The 18193-nt window shown below is 39.1% G+C and overlaps 1 non-coding gene across 1 annotated transcript; it reads right to left on the bottom strand.

The window, feature by feature from the left end:
- Positions 1 to 11652: 11652 nt before the first annotated feature.
- On the bottom strand, positions 11653 to 11759 carry LOC141615529 (small nucleolar RNA R71). The gene has a single exon (XR_012529946.1). It is a non-coding gene; the product is annotated as a small nucleolar RNA R71 (small nucleolar RNA).
- Between the last annotated feature and the right edge of the window lie 6434 nt (positions 11760 to 18193).

The raw sequence follows: 18193 nt of genomic DNA, 5'->3' as shown, positions 1-18193 counted from the left end.
TGTGCCTCTCCCAAGTCCTTCATTTGGAAGTCATTCCCAATGAGTAATATGTCATCCACATATAGGACAAGGAATACAACCTTATTCCCACTAAACTTCATGTATAAACACGGTTCTTCTACACTTCTAGTGAAACCGTATTGTTTAATGACATGATCAAAGCGATGATTCCAACTCCTAGATGCTTGCTTTAGACCATAAATGGACTTCTTGAGCTTACACACCTTCTTAGGGTTAGATGTATTCACAAAACCTTCGGGTTGTATCATGTACACCTCTTCTTCTAGAATCCCATTCAAGAAGGCGGTTTTGACATCCATTTGCCAAATCTCATAATCATGAAATGCGGCAACCACTAAGATTATCCTAATATACCTAAGCATAGCGACTGGAGCGAAGGTTTCGTCATAGTGTAAACCATAAACTTGGGTGAAACCTTTTGCCACCAATATAGCTTTGTAAACATCCACATGTTTATCCATGCCGTGTTTAATTTTGTATATCCATTTACACTGAAGAGGTCGCACTCCCTCAGGTAAATCCACCAAGTCCCATACTTGGTTCTCGTACATGGAATCCATTTCGGACCGCATGGCTTCTAGCCAAAGCGAGGAGTCGGGACTAGACATGGCCGATTTGTAGGTAGTGGGTTCATTACTTTCAAGAAGTAACAAAACACCATCCTCTTCGATGTTACCAAGGTAGCGATCAGGTGGATTAGAAATCCTACTTGACTTTCTAGGAATAATTACCGTTTTAGAGGAAGAGGGAATGTTATCCTCCACGTTCTCCTCTACCTCATTCTCGGTTTGTGGCTCTCGAACTTCTTCAAGTTCAAATTTTCTCCCACTCTGTCTTCTAGAAATAAATTCCTTTTCTAGAAAGACAGCATCACGAGCCACAAACACTTTGTTCTCGTGTTTATTGTAGAAGTAATAGCCACGTGTTTCCCTTGGATATCCTACAAAAAGACATTTGTCAGACCTGGGTGCAAGCTTATTGTCAGACTTGATCTTAACGTACGCTTCGCAACCCCAAATACGCTTGAATGACAAATGAGGGACTCTCCCTGTCCATATCTCATATGGAGTCTTAGCGGCCGCTTTAGTCGGGCTTCGATTTACTGAAAATACTGCAGACAAGAGTGCAAAACCCCAACATGAACTAGGAAGCTCAGTTAGACGCATCATTGACCGAACCATATCAAGTAAAGTTTGGTTTCTCCTTTCGGCCACACCATTTAGTTGCGGTGTGCCAGGAGGAGTCCATTGTGATCCTATACCACAATCTTTTAGGTGTGAATCAAATTCAATATTTAGATACTCACCACCACGGTCGGACCGTAGAGTCTTTATCTTTTTATCCAATTGGTTCTCTACTTCTTTTTGAAACTCTTTGAACTTGTCAAAGGCTTCACTTTTGTTCTTCATTAAGTAGAGATACCCATATCTACTTAAGTCATCAGTAAAAGTAATGAAGTAGTGAAAACCTCCTCTAGCGGTGATGGTTAATGGTCCACACACATCTGTGTGTATGAGAGCCAAAACCTCACTAGCTCGTGTCCCTTTTCCCGCAAAAGGTGCACGACTCATCTTGCCTAAAAAGCAAGACTCGCATGTACCATAAGATTCGAAACCAAATGGTTTGAGCACTTTTGATGAAGCAAGTCTCTTAATGCGTCTTTCGTTTATGTGACCTAAACGACAATGCCAAAGGTAGGATTCGTTTGGATCACCCTTTTTGAGCTTTTTAGTTTCCATATGATAAACGTCATTAACATCATTTAAAACATAAATGCCTCCAATTGAAATGGCCTTGCCATAAACCACATCATTTAAAGAAAAAGTACAACACTTGTCCTTAATCATAAAACAAAAGCCTTCCGCGTCTAAAGCGGAAATGGAGATGATGTTCTTAGTTAAAGTTGGTACAAAATAACACTTATTTAAATACAACTCTAAACCACTAGCTAAAGTGAGCACATAGGTCCCTACGGCAACGGCGGCTACTCTAGCTCTATTGCCCATGCGGAGATCCACATCACCTTTTGCTAGTGCTTGCACGTCCCTTATACCCTGCAAATGGTTACAAAGGTGAGAGCCACATCCGGTATCAAGTACCCAAGTGGAAGTACAAGCATAATTAACGTCTATCACATAGAGAGAGGAAATCATACCAATAGGCGTCACACGCCCTTCCTTGAGATCCTCCAAGTATTTAGGACAACTCCTCCTATAATGCCCCTTCCCATTACAATGGAAACATTCGGCCTCGGAGAGCTTGACACTTTTTGCCTTGGGATTGCCATTTTCAACGGCCTTCCCTTTTCCCTTGTCAATTTTCTTTGACGATTTCTTGAATTGGGACTTTTCTTTTCCCTTTCCTTTCTTGACTCCAAGAGACATGTTCTTTAACTTCATGGTTAAAACATCTCCCTTTTCACTCCCACTAGCCTCCATATCCCTCTCCGCTTGGGAGAGGAGTGCATGAATTTCATGGTAACTCTTATCCATGTCATTGATGTTGTAGTTTACCCTAAAGTGGGCAAACTTGGTGGGGAGTGAGTGAAGGATTCGATCCACCACGAGAGTTTTAGGAATCTTACACCCTAGACGCTCTAGGATGTCAACATATTAGACCATTTTAAGGACATGGGGACCAACCTTTTGGCCCCTCTCAAGCTTAGCTTCAAAGAAGCATGCCGCCGCATCGTATTGACGGACTTTAGGTGTTTGTGAAAACATAGTGATCATACGAGTGAATATCTCGTAAGCATTTAAAGAAATGCATGAAAGCTTGAGCTTTGGCGATATTGACCATATCAACACATTCTTGATATCATTCAACATCCTCACATAGTCATCATAGGCGGTCGGCACCGCCGATGAAGCTCTTGCACCGGGCTCGATAGGAGGAGCATCGGTCAAGTAAGTGAGCACATTGTCGGACAACGCGACACTTTTGATGTTGGATTCCCATTCAAGAAAGTTACTACCGTCATCTTTTAAAATACATTTGTCCATTACGGACCTTAGCCATGAATCTTTGCCTAGTGAAGTAGTCGATGGAGTTGATGAAGTTGCCATTGCGAATTAAAATGCTACAACAAAAAGGAAAAATTAACATTCATTGTTTTAAAAATTACTTGAAAAACATGTTTAGCAAGTTTTAGTATTTATATAATGACCTCCCACTAAATTATATAAATGATTCCAAGACCCAAATATTAAACCAAAAATGAGCATCGCTTGGGCGAAACATCCCATAATTGCGTAAATTCGGTAAGTCACGTTGACTAATTCTACCTCTAGAACTCTTGGTCGACAAATTTCCTCAAATTCATCTACTAGCCCCGGAACACAAGACCGTCTTATATCCCGTTGAGTCCAACCAATTTTGGCGTGTGATAACCGCTTACCACCCTACTTACCCAAGGTAAAAAGAGAACACCCCGCTTGGGCGAGCGTGGCTCTAATGAACAAGAGATTCATAGGTGTTACTAATTGGTAAGGCTAATCTCAATTTTAGTTATGTGAGAGATCTTGTTAATTTAGTCATAAATTCCTTATAAGTGAATTAATTCGGTGAATATAAATGACGTGAATTGACAACCGCAAAAATAAAATAAAATGCATGCGAGTGGCGATTTTGGCATGCGCGAAAATAAAACAAGCAAACATGTAAGCATATGAATAAATCCTAGTATGGCCTCCTAGTTAATAAAAAACTAGTCTATTACATTTCGGAAACCAACTCCTTGGTTCCTTGCCTCTTCATTCCATAAGTGGATCTTCCTTGTGGGATTTGGAACACCTTCCAAAAATAGACTCCGTCTCGTTGTAATCCGTCTTTTGGAAACGCCGGTAAAATAACTATTACAAATGAATTACATAGCTATTCCTATTATACATTAATTAATAAAATGAATAAAACTATTAATTAATTACAAACCGACGATACGAGATCGTATTTAATTACAAACAAATCGATATTCCCATTCATTTCGGTTAATAACGATTAAAATTAACTAGGCCATACTAGGTACAAAAGATAAATACTTTAAATAAGTGACAATCATTCATTCAACTTAAATAAATATGCTTAAAATGCTGTAAATATGATGCCAAAATCGCCCTACCTATCATTCATTGGTATCCATCTCGGTTTTTGTGGATTTAATCGATTTTTAACATGTAAAAATCAATAATTAACTCTTAAATCTCATTTAAGTCCAAACTGTTTTGAACCTCAAAATTAGTCCTCACTAATTTTATGATAAATAATTAGTTTGATTTGGTGATATTTGGCTAATTTAATCGGTAAAATCATAATATTTAACTAAAAATCCAAAATCATTGAAAAATTACCCAAAAAATTGAAACAAAAAATTTTAGTATTCTGGAACACTCCCAAGAACACCAAAATGTCAGAAAAATTACCCAAAAATTCCGGATAAATTTTGTGAAGAAAAAGATCGATATTTATCGGTTTTTAACCACTAAAACCAATAAACATCAAAACAAAGTGAAAACACACATGCAAAATCACTTTTGACATTTAAATAATATTCTTAAATGTACATAAATTTAGCATGGCCAGAATGAAAAATTTCAAAATTATGATTAATTAATTGGACTTTTATCGACTTTCTACTCAAAAAATCAATAAACATGCAAAAATCCGAACCAACCTTCAACTTTTTGCATACAATTAGTAGAAAATATGCATGAACTACCATAAAAAAATCCATGCACCGAATCAACCTTTAACTAATTTTAGTCAATTTTTCACTAAAATGCGACATTTTGACTCGGTTTTCTACCAAAAAATCATTAAAATTAGCAAAATTGCTTCACAAATCACCAAAAAATTTCACAAACCTTTTGAGATCAGTAGGTATGCATGTCCCAAAAATTTCGTGTTAAAACCTCTTCTAACACAATTTTTGAGTTTTTACTAATTATCTCATAATTCATTAAAATGCTTAAAATCAACATGCAAATTACAAGCCTTAGCTCTGATACCACTTGAAAGATCATAGATCCATATTAGACTCTCTAATAAAATAAATTTATCTCATAAATTGTTGTTTATGTGATCTATGTAACATGCATGCTAATATGAAAGCATAAAAAGAAAGTATAAGGAAAAACAATTTCCTTACATTGAATATAAGGTAAAGTGGGCACAAATTAGTTCTCCTTACTAATTTGTTCTCGAGCTAAAATGATGTGGATGATCCTCCTTGAAAAACCTTCAACTAGAAAGTCTCCTCCAAGTTGCACCCAAGAACTACCCAAAAATATTAACAAGTATGAACTAGTAACTTGTTAATATGAGCCCTTGATAATAAAACTAGTAATATTACTTACTTTTTTTAGTAATAATGTATACTAGAGAATTATTGTAGAGAGATTATAGAAGATGTTCACATGCAAAGAATAAGTGAAGTATGTGTAAGAGGTAGAGTGAAGTAGTGAACAAATATATGGAGTGTAGAAGGGGAAATGGAGGTGGCGGGTGGAGTCATCAAGTGGACAAATTTTTTGTCTTATAATTTTATCTTACATCACATGCAAAATCTAGTATAAGATATATTATGGTAGTATACAAAATAAGGAAAAATGATTATGTGAGTAATCATCTATTACACTTATTTTACACGGTCCACATGACCATATACGGGTCCATGTTGGTTTTTATATTTGTCGCACAAATCCGTGTAATTTTCATTTTAAACATCGTATCATGTTTAAATGCTTCCATAATTAATTCGTCCAATTCACTCCGTAAATATACGTGTACCACTACACATATTATTTACGTACTAATATTAATCACATTAATCAATTAGTACAATTTTAGTAAATTAACAGTTAATTAACTAAAACCCGTTTCCCAAAACTTATTATTTAATTATCGCATAATTAAATAATAACTGCCGCTCCTCGAGTTCGCAACTCGAAATCTCTCTAATAATAATCGACTAACCTCTTAGTCTATAAATCAAGGGACTAAATAAATTGTATCTCATACAATTAATTATTTATCAATTGGGGTTCGTTCCTTTAGGTGTGACCGAAAGGGGTCAGTTGATCACCGACGTCTCACGACAATAACGTCAAACTCTAGTCAGCCAACCGTTATCGATTTACGTTAATCAACTGACGAGGATCAAATAATTAAATATCTGATGATATTCTATTAATGAGATTTATTATGTTAACGCACTATTGTGGAGGACACTAACTCCAACAGACCAGAGATCAACCGTGTTTGTTCTCGTCATTTCCCTTAATCCATTTTTCATATTTGTAATCGGTTTTTTACCATTTCAAGTATTTTCGAAACCCCTTTGTTTCATTTCACATGTTTTAACCATAAAGCATTTTTCACCCTTGGTTCTTCATACCATGACGGTTAAATCCGTGTTTCGGTGATAATATTTGGTTAATGACATTTAAAAGGTATTTTAAAGCCTTTTGTTTCATTTCTTTACATTTTCAAACAAACATATTAGTCACCAACACCAAATCATCCTTGGTTCTACATACCATGCCGGATTTTAACCCGGGTACGATGATGATTATCGACTAATAACATTCAAAATGGAATTAAAACAATTAGTCCATAATCATTTTCAAAACTATTCATGTCAAGTTTGTCAAATCGAACCCGACACCGAATATTATCAAATAATGATGATTATTCGAGTCTAGTTCTTCAAATCAACAAGTGCGGTCTAAACGACCCTTTCAAATCAAACCGGGTTCAAATACCCATTTTCAACACATTTTATAACGTTTTCTAAATAGTCAGAACACGGCATACAACCGTTGGCTAACCCGCGCCTCAAACAGGCTCCCCTTTTCTCATTTTCTAAACCAGAGGGAGGCCCCTTACACCGCCGGCTGGCTCGCGCCTCTTATAGCCGTCTGGTACAGGGCCTGTTCCCTTCCAGCATCAGTCTAGGACGACCCCGACTCCGGTTGACCCGGATATAGGACGGATCAGATGACTATTCAATTATTCAAAACCATATTTGCAAAATGCCTTACTGAGACAAATGGATCTTGTTATGCACCCTAAACCTAATATGGTAAATGGATGTTTAATTTCCGTCTTCCATGCAAATCAATCATTAATCCAACTCGACATCTTATACTTGATACTTGGATTAAATCAACCGTTAGAAAGCTCTCACATGTTAGGTTTAAATCATTGGATGCGCATTTATGCATTTAAACCGTTTTATCAACCTTTGCATTCAACCAACCAAGATCGATCAGTAGAGGCCGCTAAACGCGGGCGAGATTTGGTGTCTGATTAAAGGGCTTCCCAATACGTACCTTCATCTCTTACTCAGAAACTTTGGATAGTGGACGACCTTACGAGAGTCATTCTAGAGATATGATGCTAAAGAGGGACGATTTTGCTTATCTTTAGTACCTATGTCAAAACGCTGCTTTGTGCTTCGATTTGACCGAGGTATAAAGTGGAATTCGAACGGGTTCCAGGCATCCCACAAATGCTTGGTGGCGACTCCGAACATCTCAAATCGTTTCGAGACCCTTACCGAGACGAAACCGACCGATCTAAAACGATCCGGTCGAAAGCATCTTTACGTCGCCGAGCGTGGCTTTCAAAAGACCGCTGCACGTCCACCGATCGACTGGGCTTGCAGGTGGCCCGCGACTATGGACCGGTAGGTGGCCCGAAATCCACAGACCGAGACGTGGCCCATGACCGCAGAAAGTTCTTTTTCCCAGTTGACTTCGTTGTACTAGATATACCCGAGGATGCTCACATTCCTATCATTTTGGGTAGACCATTTCTGCACACTGCTGGTGCAGTTATAGATGTTGGCTCACGGACATTGATCTTTAAAGTAGGGAAACAGTCCATCATTTTTGCCCAGACCGCTAAGAAGAAAGATCTTATGTGGCGAGTCACTTGTAATACGATTTCTGAAAAGAAATCTTATTTTGTGCTTTCTGATATGCCTGCCCCTATGCCTATTTCTGCTGTAACATCTCCGCCCCATATTGGGAGCGAATTGGAGGAAGATTCTTCTGTTTTGGATATTGCAGGAGCTGGTTTGGGGAAGGAAGAGTCGTTCATTGCTCCAGCTGTGAAGAAGCCGATCGTTCAAAGAGGTGGTCTAGGATGTCTTAGCTATGGCACGGATGAGGATTCTGATGAGGAGCCAGTCAAGGTGACGGAGTCCGATTTGGATTTTGCGAGCCAGACGAGGTCATTGATTGGGAAGATGTTAATGATGTTGATCCATTGAGTCCTGCGGATATTGGAATTGATAGGAGTGCAGCTGAGGAGATGGGCACTGTAGAGGCTACTTCTTGTAGTCAGAAGCCGAGCAAGGGGGCCATTCTGTGGCCATTCTTGATCAACTATTAGTTGATTAAGACTTTTTAAAACATTTTATTGCTTTTGTTAGACCTTTTATTGTTTTGGTTTGCACGAGACTTCGCTTTAATAAGTTTGCTTAGGATTTAAAGACTTTAGACTTTACATTTGGGTTTTGCGCAATTTTGGGCGCGTTATTATGTGTATTTGCAGGTTCATAGACCTTACTAGCTCAATTTATTGAGCTAAATCGAAGAAATCAGAAACTTACAGCAGGTATCTCAGTCGATCGACTGGCCTGAGTGGTCGATCGACTGACTGCTACAGCTACAGGAGCTTCTGTCCATGTCATCCTGGTCGATCGACTGGATGCTATGGTCGATCGACCATGTTCGCTGCTGTATCTGTTTTCGCTCATTCCCCTGCTGTGTTTGGTCGATTTGCGGAGTTGAGGGAGTCTTTTCTCCACTTTATTCTCCGATTTATTTCAGTTTTCTTCCGTTTCTTTATTTCACACATAATTTTGCGTTTCGTAAATTGCTCTCGGAATTACGCGCGGTACTTTTGTTTCTTTTCAGGTACTTATGGTAGCACTACTGGCTACTGAAACCTCCTAGCTCACGCTGGTTTGGGGTGGTTTCCTTTTGCTGCGCTTAAAGTCTTGTGAGTTTCCGAGTTTAACTTCATGTCTTATTTAGTTAATTTAACGCAAATTCCCGTTTCCCTTCTATTTTCATTACATGATTTTGCAAAATGGGGACATTGTGTGATTTGGTTTGGGGAAGGGTGATGTGACCGTAATTAGAGCATATTTAGTCCCCGAATTAGCCTTGTTCCCATGCTTTTTAGTGCATATTTGGGTCATTTATTGTCTTTAGTTCTTTGTTTTGCATATTCTTTGAGGTTTTGATCCCTTGGTAGGAAAGGAGTGCAAACCTTGCATTTTCATGGCAAAATGAGACTAAATTGATTGAATTCAATGACCAAGCATCAAGGAGAGACAAGATTAGAAGGCCTTTGTACATACTATAGTAGAATGGGCAATGATGAGAAAAGATCCTTGCATCCCCGAGGAAATCCCCAAGGATTTTATGAAGAAAAAGGAAGAAAAGAAGAAGAAATAAGACTGCTTATTAACAATCCGTGCGCCTTCCCCTGAAGACGCCCGTCCACCACCCACAACCCGTGCGTCTTCACCCTCTGGACGCCCGGGCAAAAGCTCCAGAAGACGCCCGTCTTCCTCCACAAGACGCCCGGGCAGAAACCACCAAATCCGCCCGTCCCGGGCTAAAGACGCCCGGATTCCCAGGCAGACCCATTTCGTCTTCTTCAAGCTTCAAGGAAGGATGCACATCTTTTTCTAGAGACCGGAGTCTCCCTAGAGACCGGAGTCTTCCCAAAAAGACCGGCTTTTCCTCAACAAGGGACTTAATCGTCATTTAAGCCCTTAGTTAACCCTAATTCATGCACCTAATCCCCACTATAAATACCCCATTAGTCTAATTAGAAGAGCATGTTATTCTTAGCAATCTTTAGCGTAGTTAATATCAATCAAATCTCTCTTTAATCTTGTAATCAACATTTAATCAAGTTTTAATACAAGTTTGATTTCCTTAATCTTTCTCTTGTTCATCCTTTATTTTGGGTAATTGAAGATTATTTGGGTTATTATTGGGAGATTGACAAACTTCCAATCAAGCATCAAGTACTTCTTTTATTCTTTGCTTTATTATTGGAATCATTAGTAGGTATAATTCTATTAATCCCTTCTTAATTTTTGTTAATTATCTTCATTTATTCATCATGTTTCACTTTGTTGGTATGATTGACAACCTTGCTAGCATGTTCAACATAATAATGAGTGAGTAGTTTCCTTAGCTAGGGTTAATGGGTAATTAGGGGAAACCAACATGGGGAATGATTCATGCTTAAATTAATATGCTTTCATGGTTTATTTGCTTGCTTGTTATGATCTCAACTCATGCACATGTTATGTATGATGAAATGCGAGCCTATGAATCCTTGCATTTCTTACCCATCACCTATCTTTTCAATGTGACTTGTAAGACATAAACCAACTCGAGTCTCATTAGACCATGCATGTTGTTGAGTAGGGAAGATTAAGTCGACTTGTAGGTGTTGTACAATCTAATCGATTCGGCTCCGGGACCCAAACTTTCCTAGGATTGTAAGATATAAACCAACTTGATCCATCACAACAATAATTGCTTGCATATAATTTGAGAACATGTTTGTATGATCAATTCCCATGAATCCCCTATGACCCCATGACACCCTAGTGCCTTTTATCAATTGTTTACACCCCTTTTTAATTCATCTTGCTTGTTTACTTTCATTGCTATTTAGTTTAGTGATCTTATATTCAAACCCCAATTGTGATACCCCTTAGACACCACTAGTTGCAATAGAAATCTCATCTCAATTCCCGTCCCTTGAGATCCGACCTTTATTTGCCTCTTTACTAATTGTAGAGTTGTTGGTGAAGTTATAAATTGTGTTTTGGTCTAGGTGCTCCTAACGACAAGTAACCGAAAAATATAGTCCGACCAAAAATGGCGCCGTTGCCGGGGACGGTGTTAACTTGATTTAGATTTTCTTGTATTGTTATTAGTTGTGTCTTTCTTTTCCTTGGGGAAGTAAAACTCCTCAAGGCTTGTTCTAATTGTTTTCTAGTTGTTTGATATTTTGCATGTCTAGAAGGTCACAAGGTGACTTGTTACCCTTTGATCGCGAAATTGAAAGAACTTTGACAACCAATAGAAGACTTGCTAGGAGAACTTTTAGAGGTATTGGTGAGGTTGTAGATATTCAACCAAATACTATTGAGTTCATCAACCCTTTTGCAAGAGAAGGTGAGGAGAACCCAACACAAATCCAACACAAAATCAACCCACAATGCCTAAGTTTTCATCACATTCCGTACCCACCGAGGAGAACCTACCCAATGGTACTCCCACACCACAACATCTAACCGGAAATTTTATTGCCAAATCCGCATTTATCTAATTAGTCGAAAGAAGCCAATTTGGTGGGATGCCTAGTGAAGACCCTCATTCTCATATGGAGGCTTTTTGCGATTAGTGTGATGCAATTTCTCAAACCGGTGTAACTCAAGACCAAATTCGATGGGTCTTATTTCCTTTTTCTCTAATTGGCACCGCAAAATAATGGTTGAAAAGCCTTGATAAGGCTACTCTCGGAATTGATTCTTGGAAGAAGTTGGCTCTAGCTTTCTACAAAAAGTTCTATCCACCGGAAAAGACTAACATGCTAAGAGCTCAAATCACGGGCTTCAAGCAAAGGGATGAGGAATCTTTGTATGAACCTTGGGAGCGATTCAAGGGAATTTGTCGCTCATGTCCTCATCATGGACTTAGCGAGTGGTTCTTGGTACAACAATTTTGGAACGGTCTATATGAAGATTCAAGGAACATTCTCAACATGGGATCAAATGGAATGTTCACCGAAGTTGATGACAATCAAACTTGGAACAAAATTGACGAAATGGCGGTCCATAACTCACAATATAGTAGACCTCGCAAGGTTACTAGGGGAGGAAAACATGAAGTGGACTCCGTTACTCAATTGGGTGCTCAACTTAGTGCTCACATTGATACCATCAATTTGAAGTTTGAAAAAGCTATGGCTAGATTTGAAGAAGCCTCAAAATCACCAAAGCATCATGTTAATGCCATGACGGCATCTTCATCAATCCCAAGTGGGATATGTGAGAATTGTGGAACTTTGGGACATGACCAAAGTGAATGTAGGGGAACAAATGAACAAGTGAATGCTTTCGAAGCATACAAGAGTGGTACCCCTTATTCAAACTATTACAATGAAAATACCAAATTTCATCCAAATCTCTCATACAAAAGCCAAAATGTTCAAAACCCTTAACCAACATACACCCCAGCTCCCATGAGAAACCAAAATCAAAGACCCTTTTACAACCAAAACCAAGGTTACCAAAATCAAACTCCATAAAATCAACAAAATGACCAAGGTTTTGATGTCCAAAAAGCGGTCCTCCAAATGCAAAAGAATCAACAAGAGTTTTTCACTCAAATGCAAAAGGATAGTCAAGCAAAGAAAATCACCATCAATAACATTCTAGCTCACACCAAAATGTTGGAAACCTAATTGACTCAACTAGCATCTTCAAGCTCACAAAGACAAAAGGGGAAATTACCACCTCAAAGTAATCCCCCAAGACATGAAACGGTTAGTGCCATCCACTTGAGGAGTGGTACAAGGTATGAAGCACCGAAGAAGCAAGTTGAGGATGAAGTTGTGGAAGCTAGTGACAAAGAAGAAATTGTGCAAAACTCCAAGGATGGGGAACCATCAAAAGAAGAAATTTCAAAGAAAAATGAAGACAAGGTCAAGGAGAAGGAACCCATTGTGATTAGACTTCCTTTTCCAAGTCGTCAAGCCAAGCCCAAATTTGATGACCAACTTGGAAAATCTATGGAAATTGTGAAGAATTTGGAAGTCTCGATTCCTTTCACGGAATTAATCAATCACGTGCCGGCCTATGCGAAATACATGAAAGACATCCTCACAAAGAAGAAGTCGATCCGGAAGCTTGAGACTATCGCCTTTACTAAGGTGAGTAGCGCAATACTTCAAGGGAGTTCACCTCCAAAACTCAAAGATCCGGGAAGCTTCTCAATATCGTGTACCATTGGCGACACCACGATCAACAAAGCCTTATGTAATCTAGGGGCTAGTGTGAGTGTTATGCCGTACTCGGTGAGTAAAAGGTTGGGGATGGGAGAGCTTAAATGTACCAATATCACACTCCAAATGGACGATAGATCGACGAAGACACCATTAGGGATATGGGAAAATGTTCCCGTAAGAGTTGGGAAATTTTTCATCCCGGTGGACTTTGTCATTGTTGACATGGAAGAAGACTCCAACATTCCAATCATTCTAGGAAGACCTTTCTTACACACCGCGGGTGCGGTGATTGATGTGAAGCATGGAGAGCTCACTCTAGAAGTGGGAGATGAGAGCATAACTTTCAATCTTGACAAGACCATGAGAGCTCCTCGTTTGCATGAACCATGCTTTATGGTTGATCATTATAGCCGGAAGGATGATAGGAAAAAGTCGGAATTCCAATGGAATAAGAAAATTGAAGATGCTCCATTCAAAGAGCAAGTGAATTGTAACAAAGAGAGCTTGAAAAGCTCACCAAAGTCAAGCAATGAAGAGGATGGCCTCATTGGCCAAGACAAGAAAGTGGGAGAGTTGTCTCCATCAACTCAAGAGATCTTTAGTGATCAAGTAGATGAAGTTTGTGGTCTTTGGGATGATGAGTTTGAAGGGATTTTCAATCCCTATATTGGTAATGCCATCGATCAAGACCGACAACAAGGGCATAGGTCTATTGAAGACCTTTATCATGATAATGTCCAAGCTTTTGATTACTTCTTCAAGGTGTTGAGCAACATCAACAACACCTTGGCCATGCCCCCATGACATCTCACTAAGGATGAGAGTTTGGTGGAGTCCTCCCTAAACCACCATTTGTAAATATTTCTAACTCCCTAACTCGCATTTTAATTCTTACATTGCATTTTTGTCATTTTTTGATTTTTATGCTTTGATCAAGATAATTATCATTTTTGAGAGAAGTGAGGGAGGGACTAATGATTCAATTGATGTATAGTACTTTAGCTTAGTGTGGGGATAGCAATTGCCTAGGCTATTCGTGACTTAGTAGTGCCCCTACAATGAAGAACACGGGATTTGAAGAATGAAAATAACAAGGGATATGCAAGTGCACGGATGGAATTGAATCCGGGTAAAACAGGGAGAATACGAGCGTCTTCATGGGAATCCGTCCGTCTTCAGGCAATCCGGGCGTCTTTTCCAGAATCCGTCCGTCCATTTTAACTGAGAATTTGAAATTTTGGGACTGTTGATAAATCCGAGCGTCCTGGAAGAGAATCCGCCCCTTCAGAAATCCGCCCGTCCTGGAAGGAAAGACGCCCGTGTTTTTGGCTGGGAAAAACAAGAAATATCACTGTCTGAGAATCCGCCCGTCTTCAGCAGAAGACGCCCGTCCCGCAATTGATAAATCCGAGCGTCTTTACTGAAAGACGCCCGTGTTTAGGCGAGAATTCTGAACCAAAAAAAGGCAGAATCCGAGCGTCCCGAAGGAAAGACGCCCGTCTTCCCCTGCTATTTCAAATTTTTCGGGTATTTTAAATACTCCCTCCCACATTCATTTCTTCATTCCTTCATTCAAAACACTACCCATAAACCCCAAAACTCAAAACCCTCATCTTCTCCATCACCAAAACAATATTTCCTCAACCAAATTCATTAAAATCAAATCCAAACTTCCTTTTAACAACAATTAATCACTCCTCTTCCAACAAAAATCAAACCAAGCACCAAAATCTTCAACCTTTGAGTCGATTTTTGAAATTATAAAGGCAAAGCCTTTCATCTTAAAATCGATTTGGGTATACTTGGAAATTGACGATTTTCACTCTTTTCTTGGTTTAATCATCAATGGCAAGGACAAAAGGAGCAACAAAGGCACCTAAGGCAAAGGCACTCTCAACAAGACAAAAGAGTCTTCAAGCAAAGAAAGCCTCATTGGTTATGGTGGTAGCTAGTTCAAACTTGGAAGTGCAACAACAACAACCTCCCTTAGAAGCAACAACATCAACAACTCCGGAAATTGCTCAACTATCGAACTATCCGGAGGTAATTTTCATTTCTAACTCCCATAGAGATACATTTGCCAAGTATGCTAGAAAATCCTTTCTATCCACCAAATTCATATGTGAAGATGCCTTGAACAAATCGGGTGTCCTTGAACAAACGAAAGCCTTCTTTGAAGCCATGGGGTTGGGAAAATTGTTTGCTACAAGAGAATTGACATACCCCTCCCTTACCTTAGAATTCTTGAGTTCTTTGAAAGTTACTAAGGTAGAGACTAGAGAAAACATCGAGTTCCGCCTTGCTAATGTGAGTAGGCACATCACCTTTGATGAATTGGGTAAAGCATTGGGTCTTAGTGATTCACCTAGTTATTTCAAGAATCCCGGAAAGTATGACCCCGCTCCTCTTTGGGAGGCGATTTCCGGGAGGAAATTTGAGAACTATCATGCTAGTCGCGCTCTATTTGTCCATCATCCGAGCATTAGAGTGTGGCACAAGGTCATCGGGAATACTATCATTGCAAGAAAAGACACTAACCACTTTACCAAGCTCGATTGTGTTCTTCTTGAGTCGGCCTTAAATATTGGAAAGGAATTCACCAAGCCTTAAAATTCTCTAAGGCTTTTGGTGGAAAGATGGCTAAATGTTGATTGTGGAAAGCAAGGCACCACCGTTATTGTAAATGGAGGTCTAGTCACTCTTTTGGCTAAGTACTTTGATCCGAATTTCAACAAGGATAGCAAGTATGCGGCGAAAAAGGGGGGTCATCTCATTGACATGGATGCCATGATTAACAAGTACAAGTGGGTTACCCATAATCCTCTTGAGACCAAGTATGGGTGGCTCACCAATGAGGCTAGATCTTTTACTTTGCCTTCCAAGATATGCCGTTTGAGTGTCCATCGGACCAACTACCTTCTTCCCCTCTCAAAAGAAGCCGAATACATCATCCGTCAACAAAGGGGTGATATTGAAATGCCCTCCTCCTCCATTGTCACACCACCCTATCCTTTCAAGTATCAAGAGTTCAAACCCGAAGGTGTTAAAGCAAGCAATGACTACATGACTCTACTTATGCAAGAGATGCACAAACAAGCTTTTAAGGATCGGGAAGATGCATACGTAGCCCAATATCCACCCCTCCTTCATTTAGCTAGGCAAGGACTACTTGATCCTTCATGTCCTTTGCCTAGTTGGGCAGATAGGGAAGTCTTCTTTCCAAGTGCATCTTGGGGTGAGATTCCGGGTGACGATGAGGTTGTCGGTGATCGGGTTGTTGATGAAGAGGTAAGTGAAGAGGAAGAGGCTAATGAAGAAGAAGAAGAGGATGATGAAGGAAGTGAGCTAGAAAGTGAAGAGGGAAGTGGTGATGAGTCCACTTCTATTGAGGAAGATTATGACAATGATGATATGGTGGAAGACTAGCAAGCTTTGGAGGCTCCTACTCTCTTGAGGTTTGTCTACTTCTTTCTTTGTTTTATTTATTTTATCTTGATCATGGTTGGAGATTCCTAGCAACATAGAGGACTAACACCTCGGCCCCATTGAGGTGTTCTTATTTCATTGTTCCCACTTTTGAAAATCCAAAATGACAAATTTAGTTTCATGCATTACATCTTGTGTGCATGAACTACCCCCAACTTTAAGACATTAGAAATAATGTCTATCTCGGTTTAGGGAAGTACATGAATACGCAACGGGAGGTAATCTAAATTACGCTCTCCGTCATAAACAAAAACCCATGCATCATGTAGTGTAGATTAGTATAGCTTGCATTTAGTATAGAAATCATGCATCTTGTTTGCATAATTTCCCATCATTTTGGCCATTGAGGACAATGCCCATATTAGTGTGGGGATGGGGAATTCTAACTTGACTTTTATTCAAAAAATTAAAAAAAAAAAAAAAAAAATTGGAAAATTTTTGAAAAACCATGATAATTTGAAAAATTGAAAATCCAAAAACAAGTTCATTTCTTTTGTAGTGTAGTCTTGTATATATTGTTTTGTATATATTGTGTTTTCCTTGTTCACATTGATCGACTATGCCACATCCGAGACATGAGGATATTGAAGACCGCATGGTATGATCTTTCCAATCTCCTTTTTCCTCTTTATGTTAATGACTATGTGGCTTTATTTTGATTGATGCGGTATAACAATGTGAACTTAGGACTTGCATTTAGTTTATATGGCATATTAGTTGGTAGAATCATTTGCATTAGGATGTTTATATGCTAGTTGCATCATGGCATGTAGTTTGCATGTTAGAAAAATTTTGCGAAACCGTCTACTTGGGAAGTTTGACAAGTGTATATAGGCCCTAGTAGATGCTTTTTCTTCTTAAGACTTTGCTTGTTAGAATACTTGTAAAACACCCTAGGATGTGTCATGCTAGTATCCTTTGACCCATGGATTAAAGCCTAGTCAAGAGTACCTTGTGGTGTGATAACTCCTTGGCTACTGTTTATTCCAAGGTGACCCTTAAAACCATGCATCCATCCATCCATCATCCATATTCTACCACATTTTTGTCATCAAAGGGAATGGGCACAAAAAGAAATTAATTTGAGTTCAATGAAATGAAAAGTGAAAGAAAGTTTGCAAAAATGCATCAAATGAAAAGAGGAGCAAAAATAGAACTCCTAAAGCTTCAAATATAAGGCACCCTCACTACATATGGGGTGACTTTGAAAATGTTCAAAAGAAATGCAAAGAAAAGTTGAAAGTTGTCAAGTGTTGAAAATGCCAAAAATAAAAAAGAAATGGCAAAAGAAAGTGTTCTCAAATGTTATATGCCACAAGAAATTGGGGGGAAAAACAAACAACAAAGCAAACTCCCACATGAAACTCAAATATCTATTGATCCCTTTATCCATCGAATCCACTTTTGTGCATGGTAGAGAGGGGACGACCCTTCTTCTTGTCTAGGCAAGAGGGGGAATTCCGCGATCCTCCAGTGTTTCTAACACCATAGGGAGTCTACTCTTGACAAAAGCATTTAACGATTGAGGACAAAGGTACCCTAGCATGGCACAACTTGGAGGTGATTTATTTGTATCCTTCTAGGCTTAGTAGTTTGAAGAAATTACATCTATGAAGGAGTGTGTACCCTTGAATTG

This window comes from Silene latifolia, chromosome 11, assembly GCF_048544455.1.
Source record: "Silene latifolia isolate original U9 population chromosome 11, ASM4854445v1, whole genome shotgun sequence".
Taxonomy (NCBI): Eukaryota; Viridiplantae; Streptophyta; class Magnoliopsida; order Caryophyllales; family Caryophyllaceae; genus Silene; species Silene latifolia.
The sequence above is the reverse complement of the archived record's forward strand: the minus strand, read 5'-3'. Positions and strand labels throughout refer to the sequence as shown.